Source organism: Melanotaenia boesemani, chromosome 10 (genome assembly GCF_017639745.1).
Source record: "Melanotaenia boesemani isolate fMelBoe1 chromosome 10, fMelBoe1.pri, whole genome shotgun sequence".
In the NCBI taxonomy this organism is placed as follows: Eukaryota; Metazoa; Chordata; class Actinopteri; order Atheriniformes; family Melanotaeniidae; genus Melanotaenia; species Melanotaenia boesemani.
The window spans coordinates 9835425-9841725 of record NC_055691.1 but is presented as its reverse complement, the minus strand read 5'-3'; positions in this window follow the sequence as shown (position 1 = coordinate 9841725).

Genomic DNA, 6301 nt, shown 5'->3' with positions numbered 1-6301 from the left:
TCTGAACCTTCAGCGACTGTTGGCTGAAGCCTCATCAGAAATGGTCTCCATGGAAACGGGGCTGTCAAGAAGCCGTTCTTAAGGAAGGGAAACAGGGAAAAAAGGCTGAGGTATGTCACATGACTCAAGAACTGGACTGAAAATCAGTGAAAACAGGTCTGATAGAGGGAGGGATCCTCCCCAGAACCAAGACCTCAACAGGTCTGATGCAGGGTCAGATCCTCCCCAAAACCGGATGGTTCTCTGTCCAGATGATCCCATACTGCTTCAGTAACATTGAGGTCCTGGGTTTCGGGAGGATACTTCCCTGCATCAGACAATGGAATAAAGCTATTCCTGGAAAGTCCTTCAAGGATCCTGGAGAGCTATTCCTGGAGACTACTTAAACAAATGACAGAACTGACTCCGTTTCTGCATCAGATGTTCAATAAAATCGCTGCATGTTTCTTTTTTTCCTGGAAAAATGCAGCACAGTGGGGACTGGATCAATAATTCTTTATGACATATTTCCTTTCTGGTGGTTGCTGCTGTGTGACTTCGTGTAACGCTCTGAACTCTCCTGACAGTGTTCAACCATCTTCCAACACATTCATATTCAGGTTTGAAGTGTCACACACGATTTAAGTAGATGAGATTTCCTTGTGGGGCTGTCAGAACCAAACTTCATCCCCCTCCTAATCAAGTCAAATTTATTTTGGTTAAAAGGACTTTGTGTTGACTTTAAGGGGTTGAAATCTTCCGGCCTCTGAGTACAAACCGAAGCTTGAACTCTGATTGTTGGCATGTCGCTGCTTCATCTCACTAAACACCACATTCGATCAAACTAACAGAGAGGCTTCTTATTGGTGGATGCTGGAGGGTGTAGCTGCAACAACTGCTTTTCTGTGTCCAACAGTGTGTCCTGTGCTGTGTGTCCTGCATGAGTAGTTCCACATCTGTGTACTGAAACTCATCAGTACTGCGAAAGACGAAAAATATCCCAGTGAAACTGTACTTTTACTTTTCTGTCAGATCTGAGTTTACAGAGACAACCGTGTGAGTGTGTCAATGTTATTTCCACCTTCCTGCGTGTTTTTTCCTCTTACATTCACTCTTATCCTCAAATTGTTGATGGTATTAGCCATGAGTGCAATCACAGCACCCTCTAGTGGAGGAAACTGACACTTGCAAGTTGTTGTTTAGAGAAGCTGCTGGAAAGAATCCGTTCACATGAAATTAAAACTTCTGATTTATTTAAACCCTGAAAAACCAAAAAGTTTCTTAAAAAGGTAAAATATAAGTAAATTAAAGTTAGACTTAAAACCTTTTTTTCAAGGTTTGCAAGAGAAGAATTTACAACACGACTGATGAAATCAGATATTATTGCTCACATTAAAAAAAGACAAAAGTGATTAAATTGGGCCAGTTTGTGACTCTGTTCTTGGTTTCCATGTTTGTTGAGCGCACATGTTTGTCTCTTTATTTTTCTGTACAGAGTGGTTGTGGTTCGATGCCAGTTGTGTAACTGACTGCATGTCTGTCTGTGTTTTCTCTTGGCTGTGTTTTCAACATAATGTGTATGTTAACATGGTCTGAGTCTGAACTGTGTTTTTACTCAATAAAAGATGAAACAGCAGTACCATGATGCAGGTTTCTGATCTCTGACTGGGTTTAATGGGACATGCTGTGATCCTGGAGCTGGATGTGTGTCTGCAGGATGAGAAACTCCTGTGATTGACAGCTTCATCACATCGTTATTGCTGAGATGCACAAATCTTTTTCATTTCTTTCAACCCTGTGTTCGGTGTAGATATTAAACGAGAAATTAAAGCAGACTTTTTTATTGTGGGCTGAATGAAAGTTGATGTTTAGTTTTGTCATTTTCATTTAATTTAATTCCATCTTTGTTTTTAAGGGTGCAACACAAAAGTTGGGATGGTGTTTCAGCTTCTTTCACTGAGTCTTTGAAGATGGAAGATGTTCTGAGGATCTCCAGTTTGTCTCTAAATGTGTGAAAATTATATAATATAATATAAAAACAATGTTCCTCCAACAAAGATTGGAAGGAATTTGCATATTTCTCCCTCTACACTTAGCATTAAAGCATTATAGCATTAAATCATTCTATCTGATCACTCAGATAGACCTGCATCCAGAACCATCATCATCACCAGCTGATAGAACCACATGAACAAGGATTACTGTTGAACCCTTCATCAGCTCTACAATCCAGATTCACAGATGTCACTTCAGACTTTACTGAGCAGAAAAGAAGCTGCATGTTAACCTGGTCCAGAGTTCCTGAGGCAGCATCGACTTTTCTAGACCGGGAGGCATCTACGATGGTCTATCACTCAGTGGAGACCTGGACTGTGGTCAGACCAGTTAGTATTCCAGATCTTTGTTGAAAGAAATGGAGCAAAGAGGAAAAGGAGGCTCCAGACTGTTGTCAGGAACAAGTCTAACAACCCTAATCTGATGCTATGGGGTTGGATCAGGGTTCTGCAGCGTTAACCTTTAAGCTGTGTCCCAATTTAGGGTCTGCACACTAGATAGTGTCCTACGTAGTCTGCACACTTTGAAGTCTGCTTACCATTAATGAAATGGGACAGCCTACCTAGCCGTCAAGAATTTCTTATAGTAGCAACGTAGGACATTGAATCACTTAAACCTATAAAATTACTAAGTTTGCATATCATGACACACTGACCAGTTAATCATGTAAACAAAAGAAAAAACATAAAACAAAGAAAAGAAAACTGTCTGAGGTTCTGTTGTTGTCCAGCCGATAGTCTTAAAAATACACAAGTAATAAAGATCAGGTAGTTTCCTTACTAATACCTTTTTACCTGAGGTTTTCCACATGCGATTTTTTTCTGCATCTTCTGCTGTCAGGCTCGGCTGTCTGCTTCGGCTCCATCCGAGGTACTGGTTTCCTGTTTTCTACAACTTCTGCAAATCAGACACATACATACAGAGCGCAGACTTCCTGTTGCAAGGCCTAAACTCACTTTCTGAAATTCCCCTTACTACAAAATAAAACATGTTCATTCTACTGCAGACACAAGCGTTGTTCAAAACCCCTTTCACTTCTCTTTCCTCTTGTGACCTTTTTGATACACTGAACATGTAGACCTTCCTCACTTAGCAGGAACACAGCTGCAATTAGATGTTTTTGATTAAGGTCATACATGTTATACATTCCAAGACAAATGAAAATAATATGTAAAAACGAAGTGCAGATTTGTAGGGTGGATTCGGAGGCTCCTTCCAAATGGGACAGTGCTTGGCACCACAATGATGCACGTAGCTGACGAATCTGCACTTCGAAGTGCTTAAACCCTGAATTGGGACATGGCATTAAAGTCCACTATATCTTCAGCATCCCTCAGCTGCTATCACTTATATCATCACCAGTGTCTCGGGGACGGCAGTGTGTAGCTCTGTGACTACTGTGATGGATATTTTACCCTTTAGCTGATCTACAGACATTTTCCAGGCATTTATATACCATCCAGGAGGTTTACAATCCAGCCACTAAATGTGGTGTTTATTCAGCGACTCTATCTGGTGAATTTACAATGATCCCTGATAACAGCATTTTTATCAGGTTGTCATCAGGATGCAGGACATGAAGATGCAGCAAATTCAAGCAGGTAAGTTGTCACTGAATTTGCAGCTTGCAGAAGCTGTTCAGTGAGAAGTTTACAAGAATATATTCACTAAATAAAGGTAATATTTATTATGTAGTAAAAGTAAAAGCCACAATATGAGGGAATAAATCAACCTCAAAAAAAAAAAAAAAAAAAATCACAAGAGTAGGTGAAAAATGGAAATAAGAATAAATTCTGAGAAGCTTTTTCTGGACAGAAATCACGGAAAACAAAGGTTTTTCCATTTATAGGTAATTTATCCAAGTGATGATGCAGTTTGTTGGGTGGATGGCATGTAAACTGTCTGCCATCTCAAACTTCCCCACTAGGTGTCAGTATTTGTCAATCACTGTTACTTTAAAGCAATACTAGAAGTTTCTGACCATAAAACTCTGTTTATGACCCGTTTTGTTGGCACACTGACATTTATTATGTACATTTCTGGGGCTGAAAATCTTCACAGTTTATTTTATCCAGCCTGGAGCGTCTGAACAGGATGCAAGATGGATGCTGAAATAGTCGTCTTTAAAGCCCCAGTGTGTAAGAATAGTGGTGCGCTAATGTAATGCAAGCTACCGAGTAGTGCTCTCTCAGAACCTCACAGTTTAAGAGCATTATTACAACTACAGAAGCTGAGGAGAATCATAAATGTGAAAATGTCATTATCTCACAGAAATTTGAATGTCCCGTCAGGGGATGAGGTACAGAACGATACATGAAAATGTTTTGTTTTGTTTTGGTTTTTTTTTATACTGACAAGTTACAAGCATGCCCACCATGTATGTGGTACCAGGTTACTGCTAATAGCTAATGCTATCATGTGAAATCATTTTTCATGACTTGCAGACTCAGAGATTATCTGATGAAGGAAGAGGGAGTCAATGCAGGGGCAGTGGACCTGTTGGTGCTGCAGGAGGAAGATTCCATGCTTTAACATTACTCTGTGTTTAATAACATGTATTTCAGCTGATTTATTAAGGGAGGTGGGCGACGTATTGATTCGAAATAATTATTATCCAAGAGATATTTTTGCATTTGAATGCTTGCAGTTCTGGTGATTAAATCACGACGAGAAACTGGTATTACTTTGGTCTATTTTGGTCTGGTTCTGACTAGAAGGACGACAACTAGCCCCACCTCCATTGACAAATCAGCTGAAATAAATTATGAAACACAAGGGAAAGCTCTCAGAAAATATGTCTGAAAGAAGCGCACGGTCGCCTACTGGTACAACTTCTGTGAAGAGTAACAACAACTGAAAACTGTTGCAACGGAGCTTTTCTACTGTAGGCTAACTGACAAAATAGCCGTTTCTGCTGTTTTATATAGCAAGTCACAGTAAATGATCTAACTTAAACGGGAGAATAAAGTAGTTGCTGGACTACCCTGCCCTGTTTCTAATATAACGCCAAAATAAAGTTCACTGTTAGATTGAATTAACTCACCCATCCAGCAGAAAGCCTGCAACCTCTGTATCTGTCTTAAAGTTCTTCTACTTTATCAGTTGCCTCCATCTTGTAAATGCTCCACTGATGTACACGCTTGTTTGCTCCTGATAATTATTTCTTTTTCTTTTCATGGCTATTTTTTCCTCCGTCTCGCGGGGCCAAGAGTATGGATAGTCCACCATTTCAATGAAAACTGGCAAGCTGAATAAACCACAGTCGTCTTGGCTTGTTTACGCCAACCCTGCCCCTTCCCCCGCAAATCAGCGGGGACCCCCATTTAAAACGCGTAAGGCCAACAAGTTTCGGCTACTGTTTTCAAAGATGGCAATGCAACATGGCAGCCTCCAGTTGGGTGCGCCACCACTTTTGTATTGATAAACAACTCATTCTAAGCTACGAGAACGCTTTCATTTGGATGCAATTGTGATTTGACTTTGTTTAAAATACGTATTTATGAAAGCAATACTTGATATTGTCTAACAAAAAGCCAAAGAAGCTACACACTGTACCTTTAAAGGGCACCTCAGTGAGAAGTTGGAGGTGTAAGAGAAGGTTGTGAAAACCAAGAACCACCATCCATCTCACATCTGTATCTGCCAACTCAATGCCTGCTCACTTTCAGTGTAAATCTGTTAAGTTTAACAGGTTAAGTTTAGTGAAAACTACTCAAAACTTTCCCTCTCTGTAGTGGTTCCCAACCTGGGGTCCCGGACCCACCCCCCAATGACTATACAGAGACCATGTCCACACAGAAACGAGTTGAGGTGTATACCCTTTCTTTTGGACACTTCGTTCACATGGAAACAGAGTTTTGTATGACTGAAAAACATAATTTTCTAAACCAGATGCCAAAGTGAAAGGATGGGGATCATCAAAAATCTACTATAAACCAATATTTTTAACATATATTCTTAATCAAATAATAAGAAACTACTTAATAGGCCAAACTTGGTGCATCCATTCTGTTGTGGTCTACAGTTTAGTGAGATCTAGTAGATCTACTACGTCGAGGTCTACGGTGGTGAAGTATTTGTGTCTGTTCTGGTAACCTGGATTTTTCCTGCATTATTTCATTTATGAAACAGATTATTTGTCCCTATCCCTATTTAAATCACCCTGTTGTTGAATTTTGCTATACAAAAAAACTTGCCTTTCTCTTTATTGAAAAGACAGCAGTCAGCTGATGAAATCATAAAACCAAGCATGGTTTCAGCATGGGGC